This window comes from Nicotiana tomentosiformis, chromosome 8 (assembly GCF_000390325.3).
Source record: "Nicotiana tomentosiformis chromosome 8, ASM39032v3, whole genome shotgun sequence".
Lineage (NCBI taxonomy): Eukaryota > Viridiplantae > Streptophyta > Magnoliopsida > Solanales > Solanaceae > Nicotiana > Nicotiana tomentosiformis.
Window position 1 is genome coordinate 97,293,453 of NC_090819.1, and position 8,723 is coordinate 97,302,175.

Sequence of the window (8,723 nt, forward strand, 5' to 3'; positions counted from 1 at the left end):
CTTATGGTCGACCATGATCAACATAGTGGGACAGTCACAACATTCTAAATTACCACTGACTATGGCAGCACCAATAACAACAGTTCCTCCCTCCTGTGGAACTGTACAGTTATGAGGTTTTCACTAATTCTGTTTGCTCTTTTGTAGGTTTCTCTATCCTATGACCTACTCAGCTTTTTGTTGTTATTTCAGGGTGTGGTATTAGCCTTTGTGCTCATTCTCCTTGAACATGAAAAAAGGAAGGATATAGGTTATATAGAGAAGGAGGTTCACCCTATAAGACATAGAATTGGATCCCACAGATACATGCCCTCTTCACTATCCAAACAAGAATACAACAACACCCTCTTTCTTTCCCCCAACCCACAGAAACACTCACATAACCAACCAAAAACCTACAGATATCAGTCAAGAATCACCCACCCTCATTCATGCTGCATCGGTCTACACAAGAACCTGAATACAGAAAACACTAAACCTCAAGAAAGCATCAAATCCAGAACTCTAGGTAGAAATGATCAATTTCTACCTAATACTGCTCTCTCTTCTGTAGTTTCCATCCTCTTCATCAAGCTCAACCAGTTGATATATCTTCAGAGTGTGGTAGTAGCAACCATGATACTCATTCCTCTGGAAATATATCAACTGGATGAAGCACACCACCATTGCCATAAAGCAATAGCTCCAACTTCAGCCCTTCATAACTCTTTCTATCTACACATGTACCTTCCCACCTATTGTTCACCTTCTCAACCACAGAAACATCCATCAAACAGTTGCTCATTCAAAAGCAGAGATACCATCCCTCTTTCCAGGCCCCACAAGAACCTGGAAACAGGGTCTTCTTTCACTAACATGTTTGCTATTTTGTGCAGGTACATGGAACTGGCTTGGTCAATTGTTGCACTTTCAGTCAGTGGTATCAGTATCTCAAATACTCATTTTGCAGAAAGTGCATCAATTTTACCAAGTCTTCCAATCCAACTCTCAACTCATCTCCACACACAATCACCATTGCTTACCTTCACCATTATGTCAACAGCATCTCCAAAGCAAACACTTCCAGGAGATCGCTGTTTCTACTGATCTCATGAAGCAACAGCATTCACAGCAAACTCACAAACTATGTTGCCCTATGCTTCCACAAATAAAACACCAACAAGAGACCTCTCATTCTCCTGTCTCTATGCAGCAGGCCCATTTACAGAAACCTGCCACCAATTCTACTTTTCAGTCATCAGCTCTAGTTACCATGCATTTTTCAGTTAGCAGCTCTCAGTAAAAAGAGTCTACCCATGGCAATCTCTTACCTAGAAGTCATCAGCTAGTTGCCAGCCATAAGCCTTGGTGGACATTTGAAGAAAGACAGTGTTCACTTCCTTCTGTCAACAATAACAAGCAGCAGCTCTCCAGTCCAGTTTATTGGATCCTTTTGATAATTATCTTCAATCTTGCTTTCCTTGTCTCTAATGCCAAAGCAGGATTGAAGATAGCCCATTCCACTACCACATATTTTTTGTCACCCCTCCACGGGCCTTTCTACATTTTAGTTAGATATAGGATTTGTAACATAGGGAAGATGATCTTCCATCTCATTACTTCAGTAGAGTTACGATCACTTGTGCATTTCTGTATAGTTGACCTAGGTTTATATCACTCTGATTTTGTACATCGAGTTATCTACCACCACTGGATAGATAATTGGTATATCACTATAGGTCTTAATCATCACAGCATCCAGGGTTCATTTAGTTGTCATGTTTGGACAACTAAATGCTCTAACGTCTCATTTCTGGAGGTCAGGTCCATGTCCCCCTCTATTGTTGTAATTTTTGTTATTTATATGAAAATCAACCCTAGGCACAATGCCTAGTGGCTTTATTTTACAAAACAATTACTGAACGATGGTTGCTTTGACTATTTGGTTTGCCTGTGGGGTCAATTCTTTTTCTTTTCTTAATCAAAAATTACTTTGCGGTTTGTATGCCGAACACAATGTCTTCGAAACTTTTGACGGGTACTTCTATTTTCTAGCCAGAGAATGGAATTAATAGATTTAGCACTAAAGGGTTTAAAAAGTTATGGGCTTTATTTTTATCACATGTTAAATGAGAATTTATGATAATGTTTACCCGAAAAATCGGATAGAGTTAAATTTGTGTATGGTTTTAAGGACACGTGATATAACTTGATACAAATTGTAGAGTAAAATGTAAAAATCTCTATATTTGGAAAATGGAATAAAATATAAGGCAGAAAAAAAGGAAATATTGATGAACAAGGCCGCGTGATCCTCCCAAAATGTGTTAACATCCCCCCTATATTAGAGGGATCCTACTTTATCTATAATAATAAAAATATATAGTGGAGGACCCATGATGAATTATCTTTTCCTCGATTTCCGCCAAGATTCTCTCCCATAGTGCGATAGCAACGACTCTTGTCTGCGAGCTCGATACTGGCTCGAGCTCGGTATTGGATCGAGCTTTCGGCCTTGGTTCGAGCTCGATTCTAACTTAGGGTCTCGATATTCGGGATGAGTGTTGGTCGGTCTATGCATCTTCGATAATCTCCACTTTGCCTCGTAGTTTGATTTGGATATGAGCTCGATAATAATACCGAGCTTGTCATTGATCAGCCTTAGAGCTCGAAGCTCGACGCCCTTACTTCGGACCTCGATCGAGCTTGTCATGTAGATACCCTTTGATCGAAATATTATCGTCTCGACCAGTCTGTATGACTGACTCAATCGGTTTTGACCATACATAGATAGTCCCCTCGTTTCTCAAAAAAGGATGTGGCGAGAAACGATATGATTTCCCAACAGCTCGATCAGATATATGCTAACGTTTACATCGATCCCGACCATGACGTGTGTGATAGTTGTCCTATCAGTTCGGTTTTACCAAGGCATGTAATGTGTGTCAGACGGTGGTCGGCCACCGCTGATATTGAACCGTCATTTTTTCAATCTATAAATAGCCTTTTATTCCACCATTCATCACTTTTAAGTCTTCAATCTTCCAAATTTTCTAAGTTCCTTTTCGTCTTTTCTGAGTTTTCTGCCTGCAAATCTGTGAGTTTTACTGCAAACTCTTTCTTAAAACACTAAATACTCGAATTCTTTGTTCACGGAATTTTAAATGAAAAAAATGTCTAAAACTGTTCCGCAAAAAGAGATCGCTTCTTCATCTCGACCTGCTGGTTGCGAGGATGTGGAAGAGCCCCGCCCTGAGGAATTCGTTCTGGTAGGGTATTCGATTGTAGGTGATTTTAAAATTGAAAAGCCTTCTCCGATACCGGGTCGGTGTAAGCCGATGTCGAGGTACCAATGTTCAATTACTGAAAAAATTCTCAATATAGTCATACAAGAATGCAACTGGGATAATAAACTCGTAATAATCCCATCGCCTAATGAATCAATTACTACCCATGTCGAAGGGTTCTTAAGTGTTTACACTTATCCTTTCACGTTGGGACCTCTAGACCCTGTCATCGTTGCCTTTTGTAAGAGGTATGATGTGACCCTCGGCCAAATCCACCCTTCCTTTTGGAGGATAGTGATTCTTCTTCGATTTTTCTCGAGCAAGGTCTAGGGGCATATCTTCACCCTCGATCATCTTATGCGCCTTTACAGTCCCCAACTTTATCGAGGAGGGTTGATCAAGCTTGCTCGCCGAGCAACCAAAGCTCCATTCTCGAGCATAGACGAGACTAGGGATCGGGGTTGGATGGGCCGTTTTGTTCGAATCAAAACCTCGGACCTGATTCCTGCCGATGACTTGCCATTTCCTGAGAAATGGAATATGAGTCGTGAGTAAACGTTTCTCTTTGCCCGTTTTGATTTTGTGATTGCCTTTTATTTTGTTGATCCATTTTTCTTTTCTTATCACAGCCATAGCTCGAATGCCGGAACCGATCCCGGATCTTAAATAATGGGTCGAAAGTCTGGTGTTACAGAGACCGTACTCCGAGAATGCTTGGGTCGAATTATCAAAGGGTCGATGGGAGGCCCGCAGTCATAGTAAATTTTTTTGTCGATTTGTCTCTTCATCGGTTTGTATTGTAAATCTCCCTTTTCCCTTTTGTAGAACTCGGGAAAGATGTAGTCATGAGGCCCCCATCTGGTGGCGAAGAAGTTCCTGCCCTGAAGCAAGTAAAATAAAGGAAGAGAAAAGACGTATCGGGCTCCCCGAGCTCGGAAAAGATAAAACCGGCTAAGAGATCTCGAAAGCCGAAGGGGGGCTCTGGTGTTATGTCTTCGGAAGTGGCCCACCATTTAAGGGACGAGCCCGAATAAGGAGAGGAGAATTTAGCCTACGTACAAGCTAATGTTGTGATTCAACAGTCTTCCAATTTGGTGGAAGCAAATCAGGGAACCTTGGCCATAATCCCAGAACAAGAAAAAGCCGAGATTATCCCTTCTTGAGCTAAGATGATTGAAAGGTATACCGAAGGTGGATCTTCTCAGGAAGTAGAAGATATTTCAAGGGATGAGTTCGGGATAGTTGACATTGGCGGATCCCCTCAGATTTCGGATTCCATGATTCGAGAGGCCGTCATGTTGGAGGATCGGTCCTATAAGGGTATTCAGGAGTCAGCCAATATCCATAGTTTTCTGGAGGGGCTCGAGTCAGGTGCCTCATAGGAGGTTACCAATTTTGGTGGAATGCCGGTACCCAAAAAAGCATCTTGGTAGGGTTCTACCGAGCCTTCATCGATTCAGCAACTGGTGGACCGATTTCTGGCCCCGAGTATCGATCCCGACCGAAGGCGGAAGATAGTGCTCTCCGTACCTGCGGATACCCAAATTTTTTCTTCCCCTGTGGGGATTGCCAGTTACCTTCGGTCCTTGGTGACCGAAGAAGATCAATCAGTGATGAATGCTGTGGGGCCTGCCTGTCTCTTCAACGAGGCCTGACATGCTTTGAATCGGGTAACTCTAATGGCATTTTTGCCCCTTCTTTTACACATAGAGTTGTAGGTAATTCTAATGTTTCTCCTTTTGTTTGTAGGCTTCAGTGTTGCATCACGAGACCTTTCTTCGAATTTGGGAGGAGCATGATGCCGAGGTTCGGAGCCTCACTGAGAAGAGTGACTCGTACAAGCTCCTTAGTGAAAAACTTCGAGCTGATTTGACAGCGGCTCGGGAAGAGCATGAGGAGATGGCTGAGCAGGTATTCCGAATGTTCCATGATAGTGAAGATGAAAAAGAGATAACCATTAACAATCTGATTCTGCAGGTTCGGCAGAGGATCGAGCAAATTGGACGGCTTAACTCATAGGTAGATGCGCTACTGGCCGAGGAAGAAGAATTTAAAAAGTGTATGGATATCCTTGCCTCAAAAAAGAAAGTCGTTCAAGCTCAGTTGGAGCTATCTGATGCCCAGCTTCGATCTGCGAAAGAAAATGCTTCGGGGCTGATCGAAAAGATGAAAGAGCTTCAGCATCGGTTGGATTTGGCCACTTCAGATAAAGCAAATTTGGCTAAAGAACTTGAAGTGGCCAGATCTGAGGTGATCGAGGCCAATAAAAGTGATGATGCCAAACTGGCTCAGTTCAGAATCGATGTCGAGGTTAACCAAGCCAAAGCTGAGAGCATGGTCGAACATGCAAAATGGCAAGCTCGGAGAGAAGCTCTCGAGGAGGTCAGAGCTCAGGGCTTCGATATTGGGGCCGAGATTGAAGTTGCCAGGGCAGAGGAGAATAAAGCTCGAAGGTTGGCCTTTCCTAAGGAGGACTCCGATGACTTGGGGGAGTCTGAAGATGAGGACGATGCCGAGAATATGGCCCCCGATGAAGATTGAGTCATTTAGGGCCTTTGGTCGTTTGTTGCGTTCTTTTGATACCGCTTTCAGTTTTTGTATAAAGAACTTCCTTTTGGCAGAGTAGCCGCCTCTGTACAAACAATTTGTAAATATAAATCTTTCTTCCTTTTGAAGCAAAATACTCTTTCAAGCTAAATAGATAGTTTGAATTTTAATCTATGTTGCTTTCGGGCCTTGTGGGTAGTCCCCTTTGCTTTATCGGGCTTGAACATCCTTCATCCTTAAATAGTCAAGTGTTCGTTTGAATTCGAAGAAATGAGTAATTTTACTCGAAGTAATGTAGCATGTAGGCGTAATGGTCGAGTGAGTGCTTGCTCGAACTCGAAATAAAAATAGCCCGTAGGCTTAGTGAATAATTCGAACTTGAAGTAATATAGCCCGCAGGCATAATGGTCGAGTGAGTGCTTGTTCGAACTTGAAATAAAAGTAGCCCGCAGGCTTAGTAGTCGAGTGAATGATTCGAACTCGATGTAATGTAGCCTATAGGCTTAATGGTCGAGTGAGTGCTTGCTCGAACTCGAAATAAAAGTAGCCCGTAGGCTTAGCAGTCGAGTGAATGATTCAAACTCGATGCAATGTAACTCGTAGGCGTAATGGTCGAGTGAGTGCTTGCCCGAACTCGCAATAAAATTAGCCTGTAGGCTTAGTAGTCGAGTGAATGATTCAAACTCAATGTAATGTATCCCGTAGGCATAATGGTCGAGTGAGTGCTTGCTCGAACTCGCAATAAAAGTAGCCCGTAGGCTTAGTAGTCGAGTGAATGATTCGAACTCGATGTAATGTAGCCCGTAGGCATAATGGTCGAGTGAGTGCTTGCTCAAACTCGAAATAAAAGTAGCACGTAGGCTTAGTAGTCGAGTGAATGATTCGAACTCGATGTAATGTAGCCCGTAGGCGTAATGGTGGAGTGAGTGCTTGATCAAACTCGAAATAAAAGTAGCATGTAGGCTTAGCAGTCAAGTGAATGATTCGAACTCGATGCAATATAGCCCGTAGGCTTAGTGATCGAGTGAGTGCTTGCTCGAACTCGATCCCGTTTGCATAATAAATCTTGAATATAGGATATCGGTAGAGAAGAGGGCTTTCTTTGCAAGTCATTATACATGTGTTCATGTTTTGCATCAGGGCTCAGGCCAACTACATAAGCGTGGTTCGTTTTGACCATTTGGCTCTTACAACGTTTCCTGTTGAAACACTGTTTGTCATGAAATAACGAAGTAACTTCCTTTGCACCGAACTTGATAATCATCATAGATACGTTCAATGATAAAGCCCCCCAGTATACGAGGTTGATTTTAAAGAGGCCTCGGATACTCAGCAGTAGTATCGTTTTAGGTGTTACATGTTCCAATTGCTTGGTAGTTGATTGCCATTTTATCAGACCGGGTTTGGAGGATTTCCACTATATGGCCGGTATCGATCTCTGGTCGACCTTTGCTTGGTAGTTCTTTTAGTAACGGACCTAGAAATCAACTGGTCATCTTCGATTCTTATTTTGGATTGATATCGATTATGCACATTGGTCCAAGTAATAGCTGGGTACTCGATCAGATTTTGCTTCAGCCGCCGTGAAGCCATCGAGATCCGCTTGCTTAGACCTTGAGTTAAAGCTTGAATAGCCCAATCGTCTGTGACTGGTGGCAGATCCATTCGTTCCATTTGAAAACGAGATACGAACTCCCTTAGCATCTCATTATCCTTTTGTATTACCTTGAACAGGTCCGACTTTTTGGTCTCGACTTTTATGGCTCCGGCATGTGCTTTTACGAAGAAATCTGCAAGCATAGCAAAAGAATCAATAGATTAGATGGTAAATTATGATACCATACCATTGCCCCCTTTGACAGGGTTTCACCGAATGTTTTCAGTAATACAGATTCGATCTCATCATCTTCCAAATCATTGCCCTTGATGGCACACGTGTAAGAAGTGACGTGCTCGTTAGGGTCGGTCTTTCCGTCATATTTGGATATTTCGGGCACACAAATTTTTTTGGGGATTGGTTTTGGGGCCGCGCTCGAGGGAAAAGGTTTTTGCACGAATATTTTGGAATCCAACCCTTTTATCATTGGTGGAGCCCCCGGGATCTGATCGACCCTAGATTTATATGATTCTACTTTTTTATCATTGGCTTCGACTCGCTTTGTGAGTTCCTCGAGCAATTTAGCAATTTCGGGAGTAGTCCCCGATTCTTGCTCATTTGACTTCACTATGGCTGGCTCCGTTCCGTGGGTGATTTCTCGAGGAGGATTGGGCTCCGTTCCGTGGATGATTTCTCGAGGAGGATTGGGCTTCGACCTGCTTTGTAGCTGTGTTTGGCTTTGCAACTGAGCTATTGCTGCATGTTGGGCTTGCAACATTTCGAAAATCATACGCAAGCTAACGCCGTTTTCATCGACGTTATGGGTATCTGGAGCTGCAGGCCGAGTGCCACCATGAATGTTATTTTCAGGTTCAACATGTAGATTCGCCCCAATGGCTACATGCGAATTGATATCTATCGGCGCTCCGATTCGAGCTTCAATGGTGTTTACAAGTGGTCTTTCGGTACTGGGAGTCAAGTTATTGTTTTCATCTTGAAGACCGGCTCCGTTGTCGTTTGGTGAAGCCATTTGATTGATAGTTAGTCGTTGCTAACCCGAAATTCAAGATATTTTCGGAAACCAGCGTAGAACACAATGGCGTGTTTTTTCATATTCGTATCAAATAACCACTGTTATCCTTAGCCCCATGGTGGGCTCCAAACTGTTTACCCTAAAAATCAGATAGAGTTAAATTTGTGTATGGTTTTAAGGACACGTGATATAACTTGATACAAATTGTAGAGTGAAATGTAAAAATCTCTATATTTGGAAAATGGAATGAAATATAAGGCAGAGAAAAAGTAAATGTTGA